Source organism: Pristiophorus japonicus, chromosome 10, assembly GCF_044704955.1.
Source record: "Pristiophorus japonicus isolate sPriJap1 chromosome 10, sPriJap1.hap1, whole genome shotgun sequence".
NCBI lineage: Eukaryota > Metazoa > Chordata > Chondrichthyes > Pristiophoridae > Pristiophorus > Pristiophorus japonicus.
The window spans coordinates 158,874,116-158,891,620 of record NC_091986.1 but is presented as its reverse complement, the minus strand read 5'-3'; the positions used below and the strand labels follow the sequence as shown (position 1 = coordinate 158,891,620).

The following is a 17,505-nucleotide window of genomic DNA, read 5'->3' as shown; positions in this document are numbered from 1 at the left end:
AGATTTCTATAATGGTCGGGCAATCCGTTCAGCCAGTTTATCACAAAGCAGTGAATGTGAAAATTACCCCGAACTACTTTTATTATTTCTAACTTTTACGTTAAATTGAAAGATGTTGATGCAGGATATCACCAGGTTAAAAAGAATAGGAAAAATAAATGAAAAAGTCATGACTAGATAATGCTCCTTGTCAAAACTATAATATTTTAAAATTTTAAGTCCTATATCTCTTTTGTGTCAAATTTTACTGTGCTGTATTACTCAATGGATTGTTGCACTGATGACATTATATAATGGAATAATTTGAAGAGAAGGGAAAAATAATGGGCCCAAATTTGGCCCACCCGTTTTTTCAGTGCACTCACCGGAGATGCGCTGACTTCCTAGGGTGAAAATGGCCCCGGATTCTGACCGCTTTGTGGCCTCTCCCATGGCTTGGCGTGGCGTGGTCTGTCCATTAGGGGGCGGAGCTAGGGCCCTGCACGAAAAACAGTGCCAGCAGCTCAACGCATGCACACTGGAGGTTTCGCGCTTGCGCAATAGCTCCTGTCCCCAGCCGAAGAGTCCTCGGAGAGAAGTCCGTCCTCGGAGAGAGCAGTCAGTCCACGGAGAGAGCAGTCAGTCCACGGAGAGAGCAGTCAGTCCTCGGAGAGAGCAGTCAGTCCTCGGAGAGAGCAGTCAGTCCTCGGAGAGAAGTCCTGGAAGTCATCGGAGAGAAGTTGTCGGAGAGTCCTCAAGAGAGTTGGAGTCGGAGAGAGAGTCGGATTCGGAGACAGTCGGAGAGGAGTCAGAGTCAGCCCGCTGACTTGCTAGGCCGAGTTAGGAAGGTAGGACTTAAGTTTTATTTTTTATTTATTATTGATGGTTTTTACGCTTCTTGAATGTTGTTGTGAAGGTGTTTACTGCTTTGCAAGGTCCTCTCCGCTTCCCTTCCCCCCCCATCTCTGTCTACCTGCGCTAATTTCTTAACTCTCCGCAAGGGTTTTCTTATGGCCACATACGCTGGCCTAAGTTAGTTTGGAGCAACTATTAGCTGTCCAAACTGGCTTATATGGCTAAAACAGGTGTAGGTGGCTGGTAACCTGCCCCCTTTTGAAAAAAAACGAAACTAAAAAAAATCCTAACTAATTCACTTACACTGGCGCAAATTAAATGTGCAGAATGGGGATTTTTAAGATACTCCAGAAAAATCAAGTTGCTCCAAAAAGAACGGAGCAACTCCTGGGCCAATTTGGTTGTGTGTTCTGGCTATCAGTTTCGAACATTGAGTTTTAATAAGTGATTTATTAGCTGTCAAATTTTAAAAGTATTTTCAGGTAATTAGAGACATTAACAAATTGGGATAGACTGGTAAAAATAAAAACCGAAAATGTTGGAATTGCTTCAGTCAATATCTGTGAAGAGAAAAGGCAGGTTAGGAAATTTTTGGATGTGCACCCAGCATCAGAATAGACTGAATGTGTTTTAAAATTGTCCATCTGAGAGAGTAGATGGGGCCTCGGTTTAATGTCGCATCCAAAAGGCAGCACTTCTTCCAGTGCAGCACTCCCTCAGTACTGCACTGTTACATCAGCCTAGATTATGTGCTGAATGCTTGAACCCATGACCTTCTGATTGAGAGAGAAGAGTGCTACCAATGAGTCAAGGCTGACACATGTTTTGAGAGAACAATGGAGCCTGGGATAAAGGCTCCCCCAAAGAAAGGCTTGCTACTTGCTCATGACAAAAAATTACATGGATTTCAAAAAGGAGATGGAGCAATCATTTAACGTTGATGCTGGTTGCTAATGATTTCACTTATTCTCTTCTCGCAGGGCTGTTGATGGGAATACATATGAAAAGCTTTTAAATATTCCATTAAAAATATATAAAGCTCTCCCATTAGAATGTTGAACATCTTTGAAGCTGTGACCTCAATTCCATCTTTTAAAATGTACGATAATTATGAAAATTACAATGGAGTCAAACACAGCCATCATGTTCACTACTCCAAATGTTGTTTTATGCAATTTTAAGTCTTGCATGACACTTCTGGAAAATTATGTAGCTCCTTGAAGAAACAGAAAAACACTATTTTTATAGAGGAAGAAGGGAAACCTCGCAGATAGTGTAAAGAACTGGCAGTAATCACAGTGCTAATGTTCAGTAATTCAGCTATCATTGAAAAACACAATTTGCCATTAGATTTGTACAGTATAACAGTGGGGATTCTTGTTCAAACAAGGCATCAAGGGCAAGGTACACACTTAAATAATTATTTAAAAAGAATAAAAAGTCAAAAGATACAAAGTAATAAAAAGGATAAAACTTGACATTTCATAACTTCTACACATGCATCTTGAAAAGTGACAAAAATATTGAGGTAAGCTGTTGCTATTTAGCAGGCCTGTGTGTCACCATTATTTAACAGAATACCACAGCAGTTCTTGTGACTTCTGAAGATGTTGCTTGCAAAAACAGCGCGATTAATGGCAGGGGAGAACAGTCAATGGTATGCAGTATCCACTGCGCATCTGAGATTTAATGTGCCTTTTCCAATGTTTCATCATCAAATTTGCTCTCTTATTTTTCTTTCTTTTGTCAAGGACTTTAGAAACACAATACCAATCCTGCTATACCAATTTATTCACCAACGGTTTCCTCAATGTCAAAAACATGTCAATTTTTTCAATGCCACTCACTCCCAAGTGCTTTAAAATGGCCCTGTTAATACATTAATCTGGCCATCGCCTGATCAGCTTTGTGTTGGTGAACAGTTCCTCTTTAGTATTCTGATCCTAACTCACAAATCAAGCGTGGAAGTAGCTGCATTTAAGCAGTTATTGCGTTTCAACACTTTGGTGAACAATCGAATTCACTAATAAACAGTCGTGGATTTCCTGCGGCCAGAGGACATGCATGCACAGAAAGCCGGGAACGATTACAACCACACAACGTGCGGAAGCCAGGAGTTCTCAGGTCATCCCTGACAGAGGCTACAGAAAGCAATGCAGCTCAAGGTTCAGTTCAAGGATCGCGGCATTGGGATTTGACCCAGGAGCAAGCCCATGACTCCTGACTTGATGCTGGGTCAGTTTTGTGATTTCCTCCCCACCAGAATTGTTGAATACCTTATAGGCTAAAAATACAATAGCCCCCAAAAACAGGCACGGGGATCGAGAGGCGCGATGAACCTGCGCCCATTCAAAGTAATACAGGCAGCATGCAAACTTCATGTTGCCTGCTAATTTACATGATAGTGATGTTCAGCCCAGCGCTAAGCACACTGCTGAAATGGCTGCACGCTCAGCAGGGGGCCCAAGTACGTGCGAGGCTAGCACCAATTAAAACTAGCCTGCAGTTTTAAAGCCACTCTGCACCTCTTAAAGGGGCGCTGCAGTTGGATGACACCAGGTGCTGGAAGTCATTGCAGAAGGGAGTTTCACCTGGGAAATATACAGGAATGACACAACATGCCAGAGAAAGGACTTCAAGGTTCTCAGATGCAGCACTAGAGGCCTTAGTACAGGAGGAGGAGAGGAGGAAGGAGATCCTGTTTCCACAGGGGGCCGGGAGTCCATAAGAATATAAGTGTCATGTATGTAGCACACAAATCACTGATTCCACACGGTCTGGTGTTGATCTAACTGCTGTGACCTTAGTCCTTTATTGAACAGCTCCAGAGTGCTCCATAGCTGTGGTGGGCAGCCTTTTATACTGCCTTGTGCAGGTACTTTCAGGTCTCCCACCACAGTGCCCTCTGTGGTGCACCATTGTACTTATCATTCATTTAATGTAACAGAGCAACAAACATCACTTCCCCCCCCGCCAGTTCAAAAAGCCGGTGCTTGAATCCCCTAAATTGAAAAACGCATTAGCCCATTGGTAATGTTGGTCACGCATCCACGTCCCTGAATTTAATCACAGTGACCATTCAGCATTGAAATATTAACTCTGGTCGTAATTCGCAATTCATGTCCATTATTTTAAACACAGTGACCACCCAGCATTAAAATATTAATTCTTGTCATAAATCCATCATTCTACATTCACATAGCACACTTAGACTCGCTCCAGTCTAACAAAAGTCCAAAAGTCTTTATGTGGGGACCGCAGCGGTGTGAGGCCCTTTTAAGGCACCATCTTGTGGCAACCACGAGGCTTCCTTTGGGCGCCGCCATCTTAGGTGTTCTGCTGGCCTTTGTCTCCGTTGCCACGAGGCTCCCCACCATCTTGAGCTCACTAGCGAAGAAAGAAGAAGAAACCAGGAAGGAGGGAAAGGGAAAAAGCAAAATGGCCCAGATCAATCCCTCTTGCAGCAGTGGCTGCCTGGACTTGATCAGTCACAGTGAGTCGCTCCGTGCTTGCTGCCGCATCCGGCGCTCTGCCTCACGTCCCTCCGAGTCGCGCTCTCCGCCGCCGCAGCCTCCGCTCCCGCTGTGGCTGCCCCTCCTGCGGCCGCCGTGACCGCCTCCCCTGCGGCCGCCGTGACCGCCTCCCCTGCGGCCGCCGTGACCGCCTCCCCTGCGGCCGCCGTGACCGCCTCTCCTGCGGCTTCCGTGGCCGCCTCTCCTGCGGCCACCATGGCCGCCACCATCGCAGCCGCTGCCACCGCCCGACTGTTTCGCGTGGGCTCCCCGGATCTGCCGGCCATCGATGGGCCTCCCGTTTCTCGCCCGCAGCGCCCCGCCGGCCCGCACCCCAGCAATGGGCCCGCACCTCAGCAATACCTGTTCTTCCAGGGTGGAGGCTGATCTGTAACTTTGTTCTTCCAGGGTCTGCTCATCTGTGGAGGCTGAGACTGCAGGATTGCTTGGGGTCAGGAGTTCTGGGCTGCTGTCGCTTGTGTGTGGATTTAGGCTGCAGCTCCAGCTTGGTTGGCGCTGCTCTTTGGGAACCCGGGGAACAGCAGTCTGTGGAGGAGTGAAGAAGTCTTCCCAGCTCCCACGGATCTTTCCATTCCATCTTCTGCCGAGAAGCATTGGCCCATCGCCTGCAATGACCCACAAAGGTAAGCCGTGCGTCTCGCCCCCGTGAGATACCGCAGGTGAGGCGGTCACGGTGGCTGCAGGAGGGGCGGCTATGGCGGGAGCGGAGGCTGCAGCGGTGGCGGGCGCGACTCGGAGGGATGTGAGGCAGAGCGGCGGATGCGGCAGCAAGCACGGAGAGACTCACTGTGACTGATCGAGTCCAGGGAGCCACTGCTGCAAGAGGGATTGATCTGGGCCGTTTTACTTGGTGCGACAAGTCGAGGTCATATATGCCCGGCTGATGGTGATGGCCTTTGTCAGCGTGACTGTGGGTTCCGTGGCTAGTAGCTTGTGAAGGAGTCACTCATGGCCAATCCTCATGATGAAAACGTCCCGCAATGCCTCGTCAAGGTGTGCGCCAAAATCACATGGCGCCGCGAGTTTCCTGAGGTCTGCAGCATATTTGGTGACATCCTGGCCCTCGGGTCTGCAGTGATGGTAAAATTTGTATCTGGCTGCGAGGATGCTCTCCTTCGGTTTCAACTGATCATGAATGAGTGCGACCAGCTCCTCATATGACTTGTCCATGGCGCTCGCAGGTGGCAGCAAATCCCTGACGAGACAGTAAACCTCATCGCCACAACTGGAAAGCAATATCGCATTACGCTTATCTCTCATTGCATCCGTGCTCCCCGTCAGGTCGTTTGCTGTGAAGTAGTACTCGAGCCTTTCCATAAAGGCCTCCGAATCATTGCCCACGGTAAAATCCTTTAGCGAGCCCAGAGTAGCCATGGTTGCGTGGAGTTTGTCCGTTTCCTCGTCTCCAATGTGATGTATGTAGCACACAAATCACTGACTCCACACAGTCTGGTGTAAGTCTAACTGCTGTGACCTTAGTCCTTTATTGAACAGCTCCAGAGTGCTCCACAGGTATGGTGGGCAGCCTTTTATACTGCCTCGTGCAGGTACTTTCAGGTCTTCCACCACAGCACCCTCTGTGGTGCACCATTGTACTTATCATACATTTAATGCACCAGAGCAATACACAACAATAAGAACATAAGAAATAGGAACAGGAGTAGGCCATACGGCCCCTCGAGCCTGCTCCGCCATTCAATAAGATCATGGCTGATCTGATCATGGACTCAGTTCCACTTCCCTGCCCACTCCCCATAACCCCTTATCATTTAAGAAACTGTCTATTTCTGTATTCAATTTATTTAATGTCCCAGCTTCCACAGCTCTCAGGCAGTGAATTCCACAGATTTACAACCCTCTGAGAGAAGAAATTTTTCCTCATCTCAGTTCTAAATGGACAGCCCCTTATTCTAAGATCATGCCCTCTAGTTCTAGATTCCCCCACCAGTGGAAACATCCTCTCTGCATCCACCTTGCCAAGCCCCCTCATAATCTTATACATTTCTATAAAATCACCTCTCATTCTTCTGAATTCCAATGAGTAGAGGCCCAACCTACTCAACTTTTCCTCATAAGTCAACCCCCTCATCCCCGGGATCAACCTAGTGAACCTTCTCTGAACCGCCTCCAAAGCAAGTATATCCTTTCATAAATATGGAAACCAAAACTGCACGCAGTATTCCAGGTGTGGCCTCACCAATACCCTGTACAGCTGAAACAAGACTTCCCTGCTTTTATACTCCATCCCCTTTGCAATAAAGGCCAAGATTCCATTGGCCTTCCTGATCACTTGCTGTATCTGCATACTATCCTTTTGTGTTTCATGCACAAGTACCCCCAGGTCCCGCTGTACTGCAGCACTTTGCAATCTTTCTCCATTTAAATAATAACTTGCTCTTTGATTATTTCTGCCAAAATGCATGACCTCACACTTTCCAACATTATACTTCATCTGAGAAATTCTTTCCCACTCACTTAGGCTGTCTATGTCCTCCTGCAGCCTCTTTATGTCCTCCTCACACATTGCTTTTCCTCCCATCTTTGTATCGTCAGCAAACTTGGCTACATTACACTCGGTCCCTTCTTCCAAGTCGGTAATATAGATTGTAAATAGTTGTGGTCCCAGCACTGATCCCTGCGGCATCCCACTAGTTACTGATTGCCAACCCGAGAATGAACCATTTATCCTGACTCTTTGTTCTCTGTTTGTCAGCCAATCTTCTATCCATGCTAATATATTACCCCCAACCCAGCGAACTTTTATTTTGTTCAGTAACCTTTTGTGTGGCACCTTGTCAAATGCCTTCTGGAAGTCCAAATACACCACATCCACTGGTTCCCCTTTATCCAGCCTGTTCGTTACATCCTCAAAGAATTCCAGCAAATTTGTCAAACATGACTTCCCCTTCATAAATCCATGCTGACTTTGCTTGACCAAATTTTGCTTTTCCAAATGTCCTGTTACTGCTTCTTTAATAATGGACTCCAACATTTTCCCAATCACAGATGTTAGGCTAACTGGTCTATAGTTTCCTGCTTTTTCTCTGCCTCCTTTTTTGAATAGGGGCGTTACATTTGCAGTTTTCCAATCTGCTGGGACCTCCCCAGAATCCAGGGAATTTTGGTAAATTACAACCAATGCATCCACAATCCCTGCCGCTACTTCTCTTAAGACCCTAGGATGCAAGCCCATCAGGATTTATCTGCCTTTAGTCCCATTATCTTACTGAGCACCGCCTCCTTAGTTGTTAATATAGTTGTAAATAGTTGGGGTCCCAACACTGATCCCTGCAGCAACCCACTCATTACTGATTGCCAACCAGAGAATGAACCATCTATCCCGACTCTCTGTTTTCTGTTTGTCAGCCAATCTTCTCTCCATGTTAATATATTACCCCCAACCCCGTGAACTTTTATCTTTTATCTTGTGAAGTAACCTTTTGTGTGTCCCTCAAGACAGACACTGCAAAGGCAGTGGGAGCAGATAGCCACAGAGATTAATGTCAGCAGTGTTGCTGCGAGGACCTGGATGCAATTTCGGATGAAGTTCAAAGACCTCACATGAGTGGTCAAGGTCATTGAATGCATCTTTAAATGCCACATGCCACAAATTGCACCACTAACCTCACACACTGCTCAATTCACCACACCCCCATTACTCACCTACCAACGATCTCTATCAATCACAACTCATACTTCACATTCATATGCTCTATCACACTTACCACTGCTGAAAGGCTCACACCCACATCTCACAGCTTGCACAAACTTCCAGCTATTTAAGCATGACAGCAACATCAGCCAAACATATTGAACCAAACTCACTGACACACTTCCCGCTCTCTTGCAGGACAAGGTGGTGCACAACTGTAGGCAGTGGCAGCTAACCGGAAGGGGACAGGTGCTCGAGGAGACAGTGCTCGGCATAATTGGAGTGGCTTTGACTGAGGCCATGGCCAACGGTGGTGCCGGAATCATTGAACATGACAGTATGTTCATACCTAATCCTCCTTCTCACATCCCACTTCCCCCTCATCCTATAAAATCACCTGACTTACAAGCTGCCGATGGTGTAAGCATGCACCTCTTGCTTTCTACCCACCCTTCACCACAACCCTACCCTTTTCAGATATTCAAGAAATCCAACCTGGCCAGCCAGTGGTGCAAGAGGAAGAGGAAGAGGAGAGTGATGATGAAGAAACACTGTCACTCAATTTGACACACGCAGCCACCCGCTCAGATACTGGCACTATGCGGACTTTGGAGGGTAACTTAGAGATGGGATCTGAACAGGGTGAGTCACTGGGCACGAGTGGGCTGAAGCCAGGGCAGGGGGAAAGGGTAGCGCAGGTGTCAACTCCCCAGAGGGCGAGGTCGCACATGGGTTCTACTGCAGAGGACTCGGATGAAGACTTCGATGGGGTGGCCTACAGAACAAAGCTGATAGATATGCACAATGAAATGCTTGGTGCATTGGCAGGCCTGCCAGAAAGCCTGAATACAATGTCAAGGAGCCAGGAGGAGTTCAGCTCCAACCTTGCATAGAGCTTTGCTCAGAGCTTGGAGCCCATTCCAGCGCAATTGTAGACCCAACGATCATGTAACGTCTGATGGCCGATGTCTCAGCTTCTGTTGCAGCACAAGCAGAATTCACCAAAAGTATGAGTGCTGCAATGGAAGCTTAGACTGAAGTCATGCAAGCTCAGACTGCTGCCACCATGGCTGGGTTTACCAGTGTCGAACAGGGCTTGCAGGGTGACACAGCAGTCCAGCATTCTGTCCTCCAGTAGATAACTAGGATAGCCAATCCAGACTGCTACCGCCCATGCCGAGGTGGTGCAGCCTGAAGCTGGGCCTTCTAGGGCCCAAGCTACTTGAGGTCATCCAGCAAGGCCATCTGCAGTCTCCTCCACTGGAAGTTAACAGTCTTCCACCAGCCATGTTGCAGCCACTGCTGTAGCATTAGGACAGGCAGAGGCATGCAAAAGACAGGCACTAAGGGAATGCACAAGGGTGATTAGTTGACTTTTGAATAAAATATTTTATTGGTTTGATTCATAAAATTGGTTTGGAATGTTTGTTTTGTGGTGGCTGTTATCGTAGCACTGTTGCCAAGAGGACGCTGTAATGGTTGGTAACAGAGGGAAGGTAAGGTGTGGGAATTATAGAATCATAGAAATTTACAGTATGGAAGGAGGCCATTTCAGTCCATCATGTCCACGCCGGCCGACCGAGCTATCCAGCCTAATCCCACTTTTCAGCTCTTGGTCCGTAGCCCTGTAGGTTATGGCACTTTAAGTGCACATCCAAGTATCTTTTAAATGTGGCGAGGGTTTCTGCCTCTACCACCCTTTAAGGCAGTGAATTCCAGGACCCCCACCACACTCTGGGTGAAGAAAGTTCCCCTGAAATCTCCTCTAAACCTCCTCCCAATTACTCTAAATCTATGCCCCCTGGTTGTTGGCCACTCTGCCAAGGGAAACAGGTCCTTCCTATCCCCACTCTATCCACACTCCTCATAATTTTATACATATCAATCAGGTCGCCCCTTGGCCTCTTCTGTTCCAAAGAAAACCGACCCAATATCTCCAATCTTTCCTCAGAGCAAAATTCTCCAGGCAACTTTCTTGTAAATCTCCTCTGCAACCTTTCCAATGCAATCACATCTTTCCAGTAATGCTGTGACCAGAACTGCACACAGTACTCCAGCTGCGGCCTAACCAGTGTTTTATACAGTTCATGCATAACCTCCTTGCTCTTGTATTCCATGCCTCGACGAATAACGGCGAGTATTCCATATGCCTTCTTAACCATCTTATCTACCTAGCCTTCTACCTTCAGGGATCTGTGGACCTGCATTCCAAGGTCCCTTTGTTCCTCTAAACTTTTCAGTGTCATATCACTTAATTTGTGTTCTCTTGCCTTGCCTTCCCTTGCCTTGTTAGACCTCCCCAAATGCATTACCTCACACTTAGCTGGATTGAATTCCATTTGCCACTGTTCTGCCCACCTGACCAGTCCATTGATATCTTCCTGCAGTCCACAGCTTTATTCTTCATTATCAACCACACAGCCTATTTTAGTGTCATCAGCAAACTTCTTAATCATACCCCCAAGTCATTGATATATACCACAAAAAGCAAGAGACCCAGCACTGAGCCCTGTGGAACCCCACTGGATACAGCCTTCCAGTCACAAAAACACCCATCAACCATTACCCTTTTCTTCCTGCCTCCAAGCCAATTTTGAATCCAACTTTGCCCTGGCTCCCATGGGCTATTACTTTTGTGACCAGTCTGCCATTTGGAACCTTATCAAAAGCTTTACTAAAATCCATATACACTGCATCATATTCACTGCCCTCATCGACCCTCCTGATTGCCTCCTCGAAAAATTCAATCAAGTTAGTCAGACACGGCCTTCCCTTAACAAATCCATGCTGACTTTCCTTGATTAATCCATGTCTTTCCAAATGAAGATTTATCCTGTTCCTCAAGATTTTTTCAAATAATTTTCCCACCACCGAGGTTAGGCTGACAGGCCTGTAATTACTCGGTCTATCCCTTTCTCCCTTTTAAACAAAGGTACAACATTAGCAGTCTTCCAGTCTGCTGGCACCACACCTGTAGCCAGAGAGGATTGGAAAATGATGGTCAGAGCCTCTGCTATTTCCTCTTTCGCTTCTCTTAACAGCGTGGGATACATTTCATCTGACCCTCGGGATTTATCCGCTTTCAAAGCTGCTAAGCCCTTTAATACTTCCTCTCTCACTATGTTTATCTCGTCTAATATTTCACACTCCTCCTCCTTTGTTGCAAAGTCTGCATCGCCCCTCTCTTTTGTGAAAGCAGATGCAAAGTATTCATTTGCCTCCACACACAGATTTCCTTTATGGTCTCTCATAGGCCCCACTCTTTCTCTAGTTAGCCTCTTGCTCTTAATATATTTATAAAACATCTTGCCAACATTCTTTCATGCTCTCTCTCTGCTTTCCTGATATCCTTTTTAATTGCACCCCTGCACTTCTTATGCTCCTCTGGGGTTTCTGCACTGTTGAGTTCTCAGTACCTGTTATAAGCTTCCTTTTTTTTTCTTTATCTTACCCTGTATGTCCCTTGACATCCAGGGGGGCTGTAGATTTGTTAGCCCCATCCTTTTTTGGGGAGGGAGCTGCATTCACTGATACTGCTGGTAGATGATTCAATCATAAGAACATAAGAACATAAGAAATAGGAGCAGGATTAGATCATTTGGCCCATCGAGCCTGCTCCGCCATTCAATAAGATCATGACTGATCTGATCATGGACTCAGCTCCACTTCCCTGCCCGTAACCCATAATCCTTTAATCCCTTATTGCTCAAAAATCTGTCTATCTCTGCCCTAAATATATTCAAAGACCCAGCCTCCACAACTCTCTGGGGCAGAGAATTCCATAGATTTACAACCCTCTGAGAGAAGAAATTCTTTCTCATCTCAATTTTAAATGGGCGACCCCTTATTCTGAGACTGGGGGCTCAATTTTCCCCAGTGATTTGCGCTGTTTTTTTTGAGCAGGCTGCTTTTTTTGGCCTGTTAAAAAACCACAGTTTACCCAATCAATTTGCACCAACGTAACTCAGTTCGTTACGATTTTTTTAGGTTAGTTTTTTTTCAGTCAAATGCCACCCATGCCAATTCTGGCCATTTAGGCAATTTTGGCCAGCTGAGAGTTTCTCCAGCTCTGCTTAGGCCAACGTATATGGCCTCTGCAGAAAAACCTTCTGGAGAGTTAAGAAAATCGGCGCAGGTAAGGAAATCAGCGCAGCAGATACCAAGAGAGAGAGGGAGAGAGAGAGAGAGAGAGAGAGAGAGAGAGAGAGAAAGAGCAAGAGAAAGAGAGAGAGAGAGAGAGAGAGAGAGAGAGAGGATTCGGGCAGTGCACCAAGGAGGCCATTCCCGACCGGACTGGACCTGCAAGCCCTTCAGCTGGGGCATTGGAGGTAAGTTGCTGCAATATATTTCAATGTGTTTTTAAGTTGATGCAATGTTTTTTAACATGTTGGGAGCTGGCTGTGTGTTTCACTTTGCAGCCTTAGCTCGCATTGTGTCCCTGGTTACCATGGCAGCCCGATCTTTTTGGCACAGATCAAGGCTACACCCCCAAAACTAAAGGACAGGTTAAGCCACGCCAAAATGAAGAATTCCAACAGGGAAACTTAGAACATTTTTTTTTTGCGTACTTGGGCCCCGAAAAAAATGGGCATAACTCTTCAAGTATGCCAAAAAAAAGCTTTGGACCCAAAGTCCCTAGTTTTAGTTTCCCCTATGAGTGGAAATATCCTCGCTGCATCCACCCTGTCGAACCCCCTCATTATCTTATAAGTTTCAATAAGATCACCTCTCATTCTTCTGTACTCCAATGTGTATTGGCCCAACCTACTCAAACTATCCTCATAAGTCAACCCCGTCATCTCCGGAATCAACCTAGTGAACCTTCTCTGAACAGCCTCCAATGCAAGTATATTCTTCCTTATATATGGAGACCAAAACTGGATGCAATACTCTAAGTGTGGCCTCAAAAATACCCTGTACAGTTGTGGCAGGACTTCTGTGCTTTTATACTCTATCCCCCTTGCAATAAAGGCCAACATTCCATTTGCCTTCCTGCACCATGGGGAAGCCTGTTATCCTGGCGAAGTCGTGTGTTCGCTTCTCCTGCTTCTCTCTGGCAAGAGAGAATGAAATGTATTCAGCTATCTTTGCTTACAGAGCATCGCTCACCTCCCTTATACAGGAGTGGATGTCGAACTGGTAGATGTTACAGATGTCGCTTGCTCCAGCCTCGAAGGAGCCGGACGCGAAGAAGTTGAAAGGCACGGTCACCTTTACAGCCAGTGGTAATGCCACTCTCACCCTGGCCTGAGGCTGCAGGTCTGCCTACAGCAGGTGACAGATTTCAGTGAGCACCTCTTTAGTCATCATCATCATCATAGGCAGTCCATCGGAATCGAGGAAGATTTGCTTCCACTCCCAAAGTGAGTTCTTTGGTGGCTGAACAGTCCAAAGTGAACCTCCTTAGTAAAATGGAGATGTTGCATGAATTGTTCCTTGCAGAGGTTGAGGTCGGAGAATTACTCCCTGAGCATCCTGGGTGGATATGGCTTCTTGCCCTTCTTCCCCTCCTCCTGCCTCTTCTAACAGCTTGTCCTGCTCTTTGTTGTCTCTGCTCATTCTCCCTGGCCAAGGGGGATACAAACTACTGCATCTCTGGGAGCAACTGGTGTGAGCAGACCCCTTGAAGTCAGTACCACGTATTTGAGCATGTGCTGCTCCACTCCTTATAGACTTTGGGCAACTTTAAAGAAGTCTAGAAAGCAACAAACATTTCTCCAAACTCAGCAACAGCTAGTAGAAATCAAGCAGCAACTAACCAGCAAGTAGGTGATGATTCTTTTAAATAGGGGGTCCTTCTGCTGCTGAACACATGTTCAGCTGTGCAAGGTTAAGAGAGGATGTTAGCTCCAACGTTGAAGTAAAAAATGGCAGCGCTGGAGTCAAATCAGCATTACACTCTGATTGACGTCACGCTCTGCATATTCTGCAAACGATGCTAACGCCCTCACCAAAATGGTGCCTGGCGCAGACCACACGAGAAGTGTGCCCATGCTGCTCAGACGCTATTTTCGTGCCAAATTGGCACCCGTAGTGTCCAAACAACGGATTCTCGGCCTTTTGGCTAAGATCTGCATAACTAACCTGACCAGCCACCATGACCTCCGGGTGGTTTCTCCCTGGTCAGGAAGGTATATGCTTACATTTTTGTAAACAGGAGGTGGGTGGGATGGCTTGACCCATCCACCTCCACGGAGGTGTGTGGGGGACCTGACCCATCCACCTCCATGGCACGAACCTGGTATTGCAGTACTTCCAGGAACGGTGCAGTGGCTCTAGGCCTTTTGGCTAAGAGCATTGGCGCAGAGTGATCCTTGACTGGTGCAGGGTGACCTCTGGCGTTTGTGACTTGACAAAGAATTGGAAACGATTGGCTACGAATTTATAAAAAAAAAATAAAAATAAAAAAAAAAACAACGGACACTACACAACTGAATTTTTAGCCCGACGTGTTTATTATGCTTTAAATTTTATTATGAGACAGGTGAGGAAACAACAGGGCCATGCAAAGGACTTTGACAATTTTTTTCAGGGATGTGATTATTTCCATTTTCTTGCGAGGTACTGAGGTGAAGTGTGAGTGTATGGGTCCAAATTTGGTCGCCCCCCATTTCTCGACGGCCCCCGGGCAGCATCTATCTTTTTGCTGCCTGCTGTCGCCGGGTCTCGTCGGGAGCCACTTTGGGCTCCGTTGTGTGGGTGGCAGCGTCAGCGGCAGGCAGAGGCAGTCGCCGGGTGGGAGAGGGGGTGAGCAGCCGATGTCATCAATTTGCGGCAGTTGGAGGCCTCTCCACTCGGGAATCTTCAGAGGGCCTCCAATGCGCAGGTGCGAGACTTCGCAATTTTTTTTTTTGTTGTGTCTTTTGTCTTCCAACGTCATCAGTTCATGACCGTTTGAGGCTGATTGCTGTACTCTGCATGTGCATAAAGGCACACCACTTTATTCCACCTGTGAGTGAGAGAGGGGACAGGAGAGAGTTGGAATTTGAGAGGACAGAGTTGGAGGTTGGAGAAGACAGAGTTGGAGGTTGGAGAGGGGGCAGTCTGAGTTGGAGAGGGGGCAGTCGGAGAAATTGAGACACACAAACTCCTGCGCAGCCAATCGTTTCATCATTGACGATGAGTGGCCAAAAATCAGCAATGAAGACCGGCAAAGCCAGGCCCAGAGCTCCCTGGTTTAATGAGGAAGAATTGGAAGAGCGAGTAACGGAGTGGCGCACAGGTACAAAGATCTCACCTGGAATGGTCGTGGCAAGCCTCCACCAGCCCAATACCGACACATTTGGAGGGAGATTGCTGAGATTGTGAGCGCAATGGGCAATGTTGAGCGGGATGGGGACCAATGTCGGAAATGTTGGAATGACTTGGTGGCAGCAGTAAGAGTGAGTAAAAATGTATTCGTCCCCTCCTGTCCAACGCTAAAAGAGTGTGCGCCAGATGTGTGTGTATGTGGGAGTGTGTGTGGAGGGCATCAGCAAAGGGGCTAAAGGCTGCAACGTTTCTTTGTGCAGAAGAAAAACGCATCCAAGGCAGCAAGCCTGCGTGTGATGGGAGGGGGGCCAGCAGAGGTGGTTGAATTGAACAGGCTGGAGGAGCATGCATTGGCATTGGTGAGTGACCATCGCCGTGCAACCACAATGGTTGATGCAGATCCGATGCTACAGCATGGTAAGGTTATACTAATCTGCGGTCTGAGCCACACTCATGGCATGAAAGGACCTGCAATGTTAAGGCGCTCGCGGTTTACCGCACACTTTGTTGCCCAATATAGGTGTACCTATGTAGAAATGTAACTACTTGCTGGCAAAATGTGAGATGGCACGGCTCACATCTCAGCTTGGCCAGCACCACCACTGCCACCCCACAGATTGAAATGTTGTCCTCTACTTGCAGATGATGACTCGGACAGAACGGACCAAGGCACACCATCGACCTCTGACCTTCAGAGAAGCCATCAGATCCCAACGTCTCCCATCCCGATGTTGCCCCCAGCCGAATGCAGCAGATCCTTCCTCCACCCCTCCCCCCAGATCACCCATTTCCACTGCTCCCACTGTCACCCAGAGCCACGAAGAAGAGGAGAGGGAGGGAGAAGGACCCAACTTTGTGGCCCTTGAGCTCGAGGAGTCGGAACAGGATGACATCAGCCTCCTGCCATGTGAGCCGTATGTCCGCAGGACCTCGGCGTCGGGCTCAGAGTTCCTGGGGTTTGGAACGGACTCCACACTGGCAAGCTCTACCAAGAGCAGAGGCCGTGGCGTGAAGGCAAGCAAGGCGCCAGAACCCACCAGGAGCGAGCAACATCTGAGGATGCAGCACCGCTCTCTGCAATTCAGGAGATGGTCCAGCTATCACGGACGAGCGTGCAGATAGGTTGCGATATGCTCCAGACCATGGCTGGGATCGCTGGCAGCATCTTCACCCAGCAGCATGATGACAGGATGGACCGGCTCATTACTGTGTTGGAGCGCACAACCGAGACCTTTGAGGCGATGAGGCAAGAGATGGCTTCTGGACGCGTAGTGCAAGCCCCCGAGCCCACACCCTCAAAGCAGACAGGTCCGGAGGAGCAGGAGATCCCGGTGCCTTCGTTCACGCCCCCTGCCTTCTCACCAAGAGGCACACGTCTGCAGACATCCCGCTGTCCTCCTGCACAACCTCGTCAATCAGAGACAGTGAGGGGCAGGGGAGCGGCACGCCATGGTGTACACAGGGCGAGGAAGAGGCGCTTGGGCATCGCTTCAAAGGGGGGGAAAGAGAGGTGGTGGTACCGGGTAGAGGGATGGGTGTTGGTGGTGTAAATGTTTGTAAATGTAATTATGTTATGTAACCTTTGTTATTGTGCACTTGTAAATACCACTCACATTGTTGACCCTCTCTTGGTGAATGTTTGATTTTAACGTCATGTGTGGTGCCTTGTGAGAAACACACATCTGTCCCTCAGGTCATCTGCTTTATCAGAAATATCTTCCCATCCACATATGACTGCACTGTATAATGGATACGGTCATCAGGCCATCGCAACACGCCTTATGTGCTGTGAGGGTTATTCGATGTGTCAGATTTATTACATCTCTCAGAATAGACTTATGTCCGTCACCACAACAAGGCATGCTGGGTACAGGTCTTTTGTGATGAATCAGAACAGATTTTATTAAGTAGTTTCCTTGCAGTACAAAGAAAGACACCTTAACATGGCAATAGTGATAGTCTAGTCATTGAAACCTCAACTGTAGGCACTGAGCTTGTCTCTTGCTGTGTACGATTGACCGTAGTCCTTCCTCAGTTTGCTCTGCAATCATGCTGCCCCTAAAGTCGAATAGCTGTAACTTTATACCCTTTTCCTCCCATACAAATGTTGTCAGAGTCTGCAGCTGTCTCAGGCTTACAATGGATCATTCTAACCCTAACCCTCTCACCCTCTATGTGATATGTAGTGCTTCCCTGAGAACTTCTTGAAGGACTGTGTCACAGAATTAATTAATC

At 47.5% G+C, this 17,505-nt stretch overlaps 1 protein-coding gene and 1 pseudogene across 11 annotated transcripts in view; one reads left to right on the top strand and one right to left on the bottom strand.

Moving 5' to 3' along the window:
- Positions 1 to 17,505, bottom strand: part of sgcg (sarcoglycan, gamma) — a 1,035,170-nt gene that overhangs the window by 358,706 nt on the left and 658,959 nt on the right. The window lies entirely within an intron of this gene.
- LOC139275437 (U2 spliceosomal RNA) lies at positions 14,064 to 14,294 on the top strand (annotated as a pseudogene).